The sequence below is a fragment of the Tamandua tetradactyla genome (assembly GCF_023851605.1).
Source record: "Tamandua tetradactyla isolate mTamTet1 chromosome 22 unlocalized genomic scaffold, mTamTet1.pri SUPER_22_unloc_2, whole genome shotgun sequence".
Taxonomy (NCBI): domain Eukaryota; kingdom Metazoa; phylum Chordata; class Mammalia; order Pilosa; family Myrmecophagidae; genus Tamandua; species Tamandua tetradactyla.
The window spans coordinates 1,092,550-1,104,921 of NW_027518252.1; the positions used below are offsets into that span (position 1 = coordinate 1,092,550).

Here is a 12,372-nt window from a genome sequence, read left to right on the forward strand (position 1 = left end):
AGGCCAATAGAGAACTGGTGTTTTTGGAAGGAGTAAGTTTTAGTTTCTTTTTAGCTTTGTGAGATTCCATTATTAATAGTTTAAATTCATTTTTGATGAATACCCAGAAAGGAAAAAGAAATCCTTTTGTTGTTCTCCCTGAAATATATTTTCAATAGAAGAGGAATTCACTCTTTCCAGAGATTTCAGAGACTATATATTTGGCTATCATGGAACCAAAGTTATATTTACATTTCTAGTAGCTAAAATATTTTACATAAATAGGTCTCATCAGTAGTTTTCTCATTGAAATTGTGAGAGATACATGATGTTAAGAATTTTTATAGAGGAAATGGTAATGAAAATTTATCCCAAGATCACTAAACATGTCAAAGAGATTGGCATTTACATTCTTTAAGGATAAAGTGAATGGAAATTAATTTCATTTCTTCCTGGGTATGCTGAAACTACTGTGTCTTTTTCTCTCTAAATTCAGTAATTCTTTTTTCATCTAGGGTTACCTTTACTTCTAAACATGAAGGATAAGCAACATGTTAGGAAAAGAAATATAAATAAAGAGAATATCACCCAGAATGGACTTTTAGGATAATATATCATACAATAAAATGTTCAGAATGGCACCACTTCAGAAGAGAAGGGGATAATACTTTAAAAAACCTAGACCATTGTTGAATGATGTTATGCAGTACTAAATAATAAAATTTGGGTAGACTCTATGGTTTTAACCAGAAAGATTAGCACAGAGATGAATTCTAAACTTTGCTTATTGAGCAAAGTTCATTGAGTTCCTCTTTCAAAATTTATAACCCCAAATTATGCTGTTAGAACAGATAGTAATTCTGACTAAATTTATCCATATCCAAAACATAAGTTTCCTTTGTAGTACAACAGTGGATCATAAACAACAATGGCCCCAGATCCTCAAATAAAGATGACAGTCCTCCCTTGTCAATCTTTGACATTCCAACTGTATCCAATACTAAAAAAATAAGTGAAATAAATTAAAATTACCTAGATCTATTGACTCCATATTTATTTTTCTATCTATTTATTAAAGCACAAACTGATGTATTTTGAATGATGCTAGCAATGTAATCAACTTCATAGCAAAGAACAATTTAAATTCAATTACTGCATGCATATTGATTATAAGGAAATATGGGGGAAAAGGCACAACTTCCAACCTCAGGATATTTTCAACCAAAGCAATAGCATTAGAAAAATGCATGCAGAATATGTTTCAGAATAAAAATAAAACAGACTCCAAATGGATACTTTACAAATTTTATACTTTGATTTATTTTCAGCCTACTGTAATATAGACTTATGGCCTTTTTGCAGATGATGATACTATTCTGAGATTAGTCTGTCTAATGTCATAAATAAAATTAATTTTTAAATTAAGATTCTAATATCGTGAGTTCAAAATCCCTATTCTTTCTTTTATGTTCTGGCATAGTATTCATAATGGGTCATCCCTAAATACTTGACTATAAACTAACTTTCTGCCCTTAAAATTCTAGGAGCTATAATGTGACATGGACATGGAAGTCATTTGCTGTTATACAACTGACCTCATCCTTTTCAGACTCATCCATCCTTTGTTCTCTGTGCTTATCTTTGCAGTAAAGCTCTTCATCTTTGTGGTGGCTGTAATAGCCAATGTGGTTATAATTCTGTTCATTCATATGGACTCCCATCTCCCCATATCCATGTACTTCCAACTCAGCCAGCTCTCCATCATGGATACAATACACATCTTCATCACTATCCTCAAAATGCTGCAAGACCTTCTGTCCAAGGAAAATACCATCTCCAGGGGGAGGAATGGCAATATTGCATCATAGGAAGATGTAGAATTTAATTAGTCATATAGAGCAACTGGTAAATATGCAGAAAATCTCTGGAACAACTATATAAGGCATATTTGTTGTTAGATACACATTGTACACCAGTCTGGAATGAGTGGAAGGGCTAAAATCAAAATGCAGAAGTTTAAATAAAGTCCCCAAACTCTGGAGGCTAGCACTTCTCCCCAACTTGCATGGAAGTATGTGTTGAAGATACTTACTCATGGGACAAAGAAGCAGTCTCTTGGGTGGTCTATGGTGGCTCAGCAGACAGAGTTCTCACCTGCCTGCTGGAGACCTGAGTTTGATTCCCAGTGCCTGCCCATGCAAAAACAAACAAACAAAAAAAAAACAAAGAAACTGAAACAGTCTCTTCTAGAATCAAGGGAAGGTAGCTTAATCAAACTCTAACTGTGCTTTTAATTTTAAAATGTGGACTGCTGAATATGTGCTCGAGAACAAATAAACCAAAAGCAAGCAGAAAAGAAACCCTGAGGTCCATCCCAGCAGAGAGAATATGGAGCTAATATGAAAAATAAAAAGGAAACTTCTGGGGTTGGCTAATCTCAGGATACTTGAAAGAACTCTGCCCAAAGAAAAGGGGTACATAGAGTTCAGCACCAATTCTAGCTCTTGACTGGTGAAATTGGAGGATTTGGGACTTGCTCTGAATAGAAGTTACATTTTTTAAAAATTATTCTAAGTAGGCCATTAGAGAAATCTTCAGAAATTTTCTTTTCTCAGCACTGACTCAGGCAAGGGCAAAGTTAAGGTATGTCTGAAAGACAAAGCAATTAATCAAGTGGAAGTGATTATTCCATAAAGAATGTATCTTACTCATGAAAAATGTGGTGGGCCAAAATCAAATAGTGATCCTCATTTAGAGAATTCATGTCCCAGGAAGTGGAAAACAGGAAAAGCATAAGCTTGTCTTCTGCCTCTGCTTCTCTCTCAAACATGTCCCTGGCAGGGACAGGTCCTGATAAAAATTAAATGTACCACACCACTTCATATTGGTGAAGTGCATTGGGCTGACAAGCACCACCTACTGGGAAGAATAGAACTGAGTCAAGAGGCTTCAGAGGAAAGTGTGCAACCTGCTGGGTCTCAACCTCAGAGAACCCTGATGCTGACTGCATCCATCTACTGAGGCTGGTTAAGGTTGATTGTAGCTGGGCACACACTCCTCAAAAAAAAAAGATTTCATATAAGCATGGAAAAAACATAGAAATGAGTGGAAAATCTCAGATTAGTTAAACAGAATCTATGCCAGAATTCTAGAATAAACTGTACTGAATGTCAAAGAAAATAAGAAATCCTAGTGAATAAGAAAATCAATAAGGAAACCAACAAGAAAATCCTAGGAAAAGAGTGAAAACAACTTTCAGAATAAACTACTCAAAGAAATCAGATGTCTAGACACCAACAAAAAATCATAAATCATATTAGGTATCATGAAGATATTGCCCAGTCAAAGAAAGAAAGTAACATTTCAAATGAGATACAGAGATTGAAACAACTAATTAAAAATGTTCAAACAAATATGTTAACTCAAACATCAATTCAATGAGTTAAGGGAAGATATGGCTAAAGAAATGAAGGCCATAATTAAGACAAGGGACAAAAATGCAGAAGAATTTGAAAGCTTGAAAAAACAAATAGCAGAACTTTTTGGAGTGAAAGGCACAATAAAAGAGATGAAAAAAATGCAGTTGAGACTTACAGGAGAAGGAATTCAAGAACTAGAGGACTGTTCAAGGTCTCTTGAATGTACATACAAATCCTACATACAAAAGAACAGATAGGGAGAATAATGGAAAAATATAAGCAGTATCTCACAGAATTGAATGAAAAAATGAAGCATGCAAAAATTCATGTTTTGAGTATCCAGAAATAGAACTGAAGATAGAAGGGGCAGAAAGAATAATGGGGGAAATAATCACTGAAAATTTCCCAACTCTTGTGAATGACTTAAAGTTACATATTTAAGAAGTGCAATGTATCCCAATAGAATAGATCCAAATAAACTTACTTCTAGATGCTTGCTAATCACATTGTTACATATAAAAGACAGAGAGAGAATTCTGAAAGCAGCAAGAGATAAGATATCCATCATATACAAAGGAAATGATAAGACTATGTGTGGATTTCTCAGAGGAAACCATGGAGGGAAGAAGGCAATTATAGGATACATTTAAGACACTGATGGAGGAAAACTGCAAACCAAGAATTCCGTATCTTGGAAACCTGTCCTTCAAAAATGAGGGATAAAGTATCTACAAATAAACAGACCTGAAAAAGTTTGCAAACAAGAGACCTAGTCTGCAACAAATACTAAAGAGAGTGCTACCAGCAGATAGGAAAAGAAGGGAGAATGAAGTTTGGGGAAGAATGTAGTAATGAAGACTAACAAAAAGGGTACAGAATAAAATCATGATGTTGTAAAAGTATGGATGAGCAAAGTGGTCATTATTTTCAGTGAAATCTGCCAGAAGCAAAGGGACAAATATTATATGATTTCATTATTATGAAGTAATATTAATGAGAAAATTTTGAAAGTTAAAGTTGAGAAAACAGATTGTTGGGAGATAGAAATAGGTAGAGATTGGGAATTTGATGCTGAAGGGGTTCAGAATGTTCAACAGGATTGATTATAAGGATCCAGAAATGCATAGCACACAGATATCTGATGGTAGTACACCATTGTAAGCCCATTGAGTCAAAGCTAAGCGTGAGTATGTTTAAAAGAGGAAGACTGGGGCATGGATGACAACAGAAGGAAAGGTAGAAGATACAACATGGGATTGTATAACAGCAAAAAGAGTGGACAATGATGGTGATTAAATGTAAAAATACAAGAATGTGTTTATGTGAGGGAAAAATGAATGTCAAAATTACTAGGTGTTGAAACTGGGATAGTACATAGAAAAAAATGCAACCTAAGTGTATAGGTAACAGTAACAATAATATGCATCCATTAAATGCTACAAAGGCAAAACTAAATGTCAATACATTGGGGATATAAGGAAGGGGTATAGGATGCTTGTGTTGTTGATTATCCTTTTTATTTCATTTTGTCTAATTTATTGTTTCTTCATTTTTTCCATCTTCTTTCTTTGCAGAAGAAATATGAATGTCCTCATATAAAATGCAGTGGCGAATGCATAAGTTTGTGATTATTCATTATTTACTGAAGATGATGTGCTGGTTTGAAACTGTTATGTACCTAAAAGTAGTTACATTCAGGTGTCAACCTGACCAGGTATTGGTGTCCAGTTGTCTGTTGTTGTGGACTTAAATCATCAAAATATGAAATTCATTGATTTCTTATTACATCTGCAGTTGGCTAAAAGGGGTGCCTTAATCAATGTTATATTTAATTTACTTAGCTGAAGGCTTAAAATTCTAGTGACTAAGAAAATCAATAAGAAAACCAGTAAGAAAATCCTAGGGAAAAGAGTGAAAACAACTTTTAGAATGAATTATTCAAAGAAATCAGATGTTTAGACACCCAGCAAAAAATCATAAATCATACTAGGAATCATGAAGACATTGCCTAGTCAAAGAAAGAATGTAACATTTCAAATGAGGCACAGAGGTCGAAACAACTAATTAAAGATGTTCAAACAATATGTTAAATCAAACGTCAATTTAATGAGTTAAGGGAAGATATGAGAAAAGAGATGAAGGCTTTAAACAAGACAAGCGACAAAAATACAAAAGAACTTGAAAGCAGCCAGAATGCAACATAGGAGAAATGGATTGGTTTTTACAACGGAGTTTTATTAAGTTACAAATTTATATTTCTAAAGGCATGAAAATGTCCAAATTAAGGCATCAACAGAGGATGTCTTCACTCTAGAAAGGCTAATACTGTCTGGGTATTCTCTGTCACATAGTAAGACAAAAGATGACATCTGTTGGCCATACTCTCCTGACTTGGTTCCAAAATGGCCCTCTTACCTCCTGTGGAGTCTTCACATCCTCTCCTGGGGATACAAATTGATGGTAGGGTGTGTGAGTAAAAATGTTGGAAAATAAACAAACAGAAAAATACAAGTGCTGGAGAAAATGTAGAGAGATAAATGCACCTATTAACTGTTTGTAAGGAATTAGAATGATACACCACATCTGGAGGTCAGTTTGGTGGTTCTAAAAGTGGATAAGTATAGTGTTGCCAAGTGATCATGCCACCATGTTATTAGGTTTACACTTGGAAGAACTGAAATCAGGGAAACAAATTGGCATTTGGGCACTGGTTTGCAATAAATGGAGGTGGCTGAAGGGTCAATTAACTGATGAACATAAGGTCAAACTGTAATGCAAACATACAATGGGATGTTGATCAGCTACAAGAAGGAGTGAAGTTGTAGGGCATGCAACCAGGTGAATGGAACTTGTAGACAGTATGTTGAGTGAAACAAACCAGAAATGAAAATATGAATATTATAAAGCCTCACAAATATGAACTAACTATAACGTGCAAACTCTGAGAATTCAATTTGAGAATTTAGATTATCAGGGGAAGGATTATTGTGAAGGTTCCTAGACTGTAAGTCCTTACAGCAGTCACATCTATTCCTGAGTTGTAATGGTTGTTTTTAACTGAGATCCTTAGCTCTTTCTGCATAATCTGATGTGCCATGGAACTCATCTAACTTAAATTGTATGGTCAGCTTATTTGGACACCACAATTTATTGGAACCTTGAAAAGTGAATGAGATCTTGGTGCTTTTTTTTTTAGGTTATGCACTGATAAATCCCAGAGTAATCTGTGCAGAAAATAAAGAATGTATTTGCAAAGTCCCTTTGGAGGACTGAGGAAAAAGTGAAAATATTAAACTTCCTCAGTTGCAGAATTCCTGATATTCTTGCAAGAACTAGGGACTGCCAATTTAATATGCCAAGCCCTTGATTTTGGAGCTTGAACTTATGAAAATTATCCCTGCAAAGGAGAAACTAACCAATTTATAATTAAAAGTCTAAGAGTCACCCCAATACAAACCTCTGTTGTTGCTCAGATGTGGACTCCCTTCTAAACCAATTCTTCAGGTAAACTCATTGCCCTCCCCCTTACATGGAACATGACTCTCTAGGGTGTAAGTCTCTTTGGCTACATCGGATTTGATTCCCAGAGATGAACCTGGACTGCTAAATTGGGATTGAGAAAGATTTCTTGACCAAAAGGGGGGATGGTAAATGAAGCCAAATAAAATTTCAGTGACTGAGAGATTGCAAATAATCCTGACAGGTCATTCTGGAGGTTATTCCTATGTATTATAAAGGCAACCCTTTTTAAATGTTTAGATTATTCCTAAGTATTATAAAGGCAACCCTTTAGACTAGCTAAAAAGAAATAACTGCAACTGTTGAACTGTAATCCAGTAGTCTTGATTCTAGAAGACTGCATAACTATACAACTTTCAAAGTGGAGCCACATGATTGTAAAAAACCTAGTGACTGACACTCCCTTTATCTTGTGTATGGACAGATGATTAAGTAAGGAAAGGCAAAAAATAAATAATAGGGCAGGAAAAGGGCATGGAATGATTTGATTATTCTTTCTTATTTTTATTTCTAGTTGTATCTTTATTTTCATTTTTGGGGTAATGAATGTTCAATCATTGATTGTAGTGATGAATGCACAACTACATTATCATACTGTTGAACCATTGCTTTTACACGTTTGATGATTATATGGTATGTGAATATACCTCAATATAATGTCATTATAAAAGACTATTTCCTTCCTAGGCTGTGTAGTTCATATATTCCACCACCTGACCCCTCCCTGAGGGGAGTTCTTGCTGTGACTCATGTCCTTTGGCTGGAACATTGCTGTTTGCAGATACCTCTGATATCATCTCCTCATGAACCACAGGGCTTACTTTTTTATGGTGATGTGTTTCTGGGCTGATGACCCTTTAGATGGATTTATGCAGGTTCCCATCACTGACTTCCCCTACTGCAGTTCCTGAGAAATTGATCATTTTTTTCTGTGAGACTTCAGCCTGTGATCTCATATGTTGACATCTCCCTCAATGAGACATTAATATATGCCTGCTTTGTACTTGTGCTGTTCATCCTCATATCTCTCATCTCTTTCTCATACACATGGATACTGATTACATTTGTTTTAGTTTATAAAAGTTGCTAGAGTGCAATATACCAAGCACAGAATGGCTTTTAAAAAAGGGAATTTATTAAGTTGCAAATTTATAGTTCTAAGGTCATGAAAATGTCCAAATTAAACTAGGCTATGAAAATGTCCAAACTAAGGCATCCAGTATAAGGTACCTTGGCTCAAGAAGGCTGATAAAATTTAGGGTTTCTCTTTCAGATGGAAAGGCACATGGTGACATCTGCTGGCTTTCTCTCCATGCCTCTTCAATGATTTCCCTGGCAGTGTTTTCTTTATGCATCTCTAAAGGTCTCTTGCTGTGTGGACTCTCTCAGCTCTCTGCTTTTTTGAAATGGTTCCATTTTAAATGCCTCCAGTAAGCAACCCCATCTTAAAGAGTGCTGAGACATCTCCATTGAAAACATCTAGTCAAATGTTACCATACATTATTGGGTGGGTCACATCTCCATGGAAATAATAAAAAAGATCCACCCTGCAATACTGGATGAAGTTTGAAGGGCATGGTTTTTCTGCAGCACATAATAGATTAAAACTGGTACATTGCCCATCAGATAAACTCTGTTGAGGGCCAATGAAAAACCTTTGCGAACTGGTCCTCCCATATTATGATGATAAGCATTTTCTATGGGGCAATCTTTAATGCCAATGTTCTGCCCCATTCATACCATATGCCAGAGAAAGACAAGGTAGCATCTACCTTTTACACCATCCTCACCCCATGTTCAACCTGATCATCTATAGTTTGAAGAAGGAATGTGTGACAGCAGCTCTAAGAAAGTTTCTGGGGATGTATTCCTTCTCTGAGAGAATCAGAACCAAGGGCATGTCCAGGAAGTAATAGCTATTCCGGGGTCTGGGATCAAACATCCTTATTACTGTCTCCAGTGACACATTGTTTTAGTTTCTTTGGCTGTTGGAGCAAATACCATTCAATACATCAGCTCAGCAATGGGATTTTATTAACTTATGGTTTGGAACATAAAAGAAATTCCAAATCAAGGCATCATCAAGGTAATAATTCCTCCCCAAAAACTGGCATTCTGGGGTTGGTTACTAGTGATCCTTTGACTTAGCTTTCTCCATCAGTCTGAGATTCATTCCTTTTATAATGGAATCCAGTAAAGGATTAAGACCTAATCTTACTGAGGCTTGTCATACCTTTAATAAAATAACCTCAGGAAAATGTCTTACTTAACAATGGACTTACACCCACAGGAAAGGTTTAAATTTAGGAACATATATTTCCATGTTACATATATTCTAGAATAAATATAGAAGTGAAGATGTTTCCTCCATCACTGATGATTTGGGTTAAAAATATTGCTTTCAGTACTCTAGCCACAAGGATGGCCTTAACTCAAAGTTTATTATAATTTAGTTTTTACTCTTAAATTAAAAAATGAAACAGCAACAAAAAGAACAGAAGAAAGAGATCAAAAGAAAAGTTCTGTATGACAGAATTTCTTCAGCTGGAAAAACGGATCAGGGTTCAGTTATTGAATATACTCATTGTGACATTAGTTCAGTGCAATTTTCTTTCCTATTAATTTTAATCCTCTGCACTTGTGCTAATGCTTTCCCTCTGTTCTACCCTACCGTGTCTCATGCCTGTCCTGGGCTTTCCTTCCACAAAAGAATTTTGTGTTACACATTTCCACTCTCTTCTCTGACATATTTTTTGTCTTATTTCAAATTTCCTTAAGATCCTTCATAGGGCTGGGTTATAATATATCTAATAAGGCATTCTTATTTGCATTTCCAATATAAATTGTTTGTGTATTTAACAAGAGCATTTAACACAAACATGCATAGATATTAAAATTAAATGGAAAACAACATGAAGTGGGCTTGTTTAAATGAGTTCCCAGGAGTCTCACAGAAGGTATGCCTCAGGGACTTTTGGGAAGTTGTTAATAGACTACTCATTAGCATCAATGATGATTAAACAGTGCACTTGCTTTATGATAATTTATTATGCTCAAAATTTTACATGATGTGAACTTTTTTCTATATGCTATATCTTAATACAATAAAAAAGAAAAAGTCACATCATAAATATGGTGGGTGCCAATACCCACTTATACATAGAACACGTGTCGCTCTATATGAGAATGATCAAGGATTTCCTTCCAGTCTTAGGACCAACTTCTCAGAAGTGAAAATTTGCAGTCATTATATTTTCCCTATCTTAAAATTAATGTGAAATATTTGTTTAGAAATAACAACTATAAATTATAAAAAATAATAAAATTCACATTGATTTTATACCCATACCATGTCAAATATTGTCTAGATTTGGGGGAAAACATAAAGAAAAGAACTTTCCCCAATTTGCATGAAACATTCAACTCATTATCTAGCTCTGATTATTATTTTTACCAAGTTACAAAATTTATTGAGCAATTTGTGCCACAGGAAATGGAAACACTGATATTCAAAGCAAATTATTGCCTCTTTCAAGCAACAGAAAGATGGGAACCTCAGAACCATATATTCTGAATCCAAACCATAGTATTGCTATTAATTAATAGAAAATTTCCCTAGATGAGAAGGGTGTATCTGTCAGGTTGTTAATGATAATAATGACCTGGGGAAAATATTCCTCAGGGAGTAAAGGTTAATAAAGCTTGGTCATTTTCGGTAGGTCACTAACTTGGCTGGTCTACAAAGGACCTGATGACCCATGATGAAGGGCAGATAGATGATTCTCAGTGGGGTCTTTTTTCAGATGAGCAATATGAATCTTATATTAACTGAGCCTTTCATCTAGACATTTATTTCATAACCATATGAAAAACTGTTATCGTGAATAATGTAACATTCATTCAATGTTTACTTAAGTATGCAAATAAGTTTCAAACCAAAATAAAAGTTGAAAATATTTAGACTGTTTTTTAGGGTGGAGATGAGATTGCCTACCACTGTTGAATTTGTGAAATCAAGTCTTGCTAACAAGTCTATAATCAACGTGATACAAAATTTGTGAAACATCTCTTCCTGATTGTATAAATCAGTTATTTAGAACAGGCAAGACACCTATAATAATGTAAGATTCCATGGAACTGAAAAATTATTTGGCAAAGTAGATAGATTCACAAATTAATGGTATTTATTATTAATGTATAATTACTACCAGAAGAATTTTAAAAATCATTTTCAGTTGTGATTGTCTTGAGGTTAAATCTTTTAAAATCTGAATGTCTTATCTTCATCTTGCCCCACGTTTATCAAACATCTGTGTGACTGCCTCCTTCAAGATCCCAGAACCCCAAATTTGTGAATTTTGAGTGTTTATTTCTACTTTATTCCTTTGATTTGTACAACTTGCTATGGATATATGTGATAAATACATGCCCCTAAAACAGAATCAACTGTAATTAGTCCATATTTATTTTACTTAAATTAGCCTTTTAAGTTTAATTTATTAGATTTTATTCATCACATAAGCAGATAGGTGTCTTTATTTTATTCTGTGATACTTCCCAATAAGTTTGAAATCATCCTGATATAAATATATCTTCAGTAATTTATTTGAATAATTGAACAAGTCATTTTATTTCAGAAAGATTTATGACTAGGAAGTAATAAATTTAATTTAAATATTTTAATTATTTAATTTTTATTTTTCCTGTACAGTCCAGGGGAAAAGGGTTGTGATGGAATCTGGAGGTCAAAGTTTACATGTTCACACAGAATTGCATTTCAAGGTAGAACTGAAATGAAAAGAACGTTACCAAAATTCTTTCAAAATTCACCAATTCTTCCCAAATTGCTACTAAGTTTGGTGCAATTCTGGCTTCTAAGAAGAAACATCATTGGCTTTTCATAGAGTAGTCTTGGATATTCTTTCTCTTTTGCAAACAGGAGATGAGTCTTATATGTAACCATTTGCTCATGTTAGTGGGGGAAAGAAAGATGCTTCCCTCCATATTGATTGAAAATTTAGATGTGAGAACAAAGGTAGAATTTCATATGTCTGTTCAGAATTTCATATTACTAAAATTGTTAATTCACTGAATTTCAAAAGTGCTTGCCTGAAATGACAAGAAATTTTAATGGACCATCCAATAAACCCAGAAGGATATCATGAAGAAAACTGTTTGAGCATAGTGAAAATCATGACTCTCTTCATGATCTATCTGGGAACTAATGAAATCAGAATAGAGGTAGTTACTTGAATATTCTTCTAGACTACACTATTCTGACCTGAAACAAAGCTAAATACAAAAATGTGTTTATTGTTTGAAAGGGACTTTGGAAGATTGTAAACATCTTTAGCTTCAAATAACTTTTAAGAACAAGATTATGAAATTTGTGCATGTATTAATGCTTTCAGTCTAAATATGGAGAACTGGACCGATTCTAGAATTTCTTAACATG

The 12,372-nt window shown here is 34.4% G+C and overlaps 1 pseudogene; it reads left to right on the forward strand.

The window, feature by feature from the left end:
• The first annotated feature begins 1,538 nt into the window (after window positions 1-1,538).
• LOC143672924 (olfactory receptor 2T2-like) lies at window positions 1,539-8,830 on the forward strand (annotated as a pseudogene).
• Window positions 8,831-12,372: the final 3,542 nt, after the last annotated feature.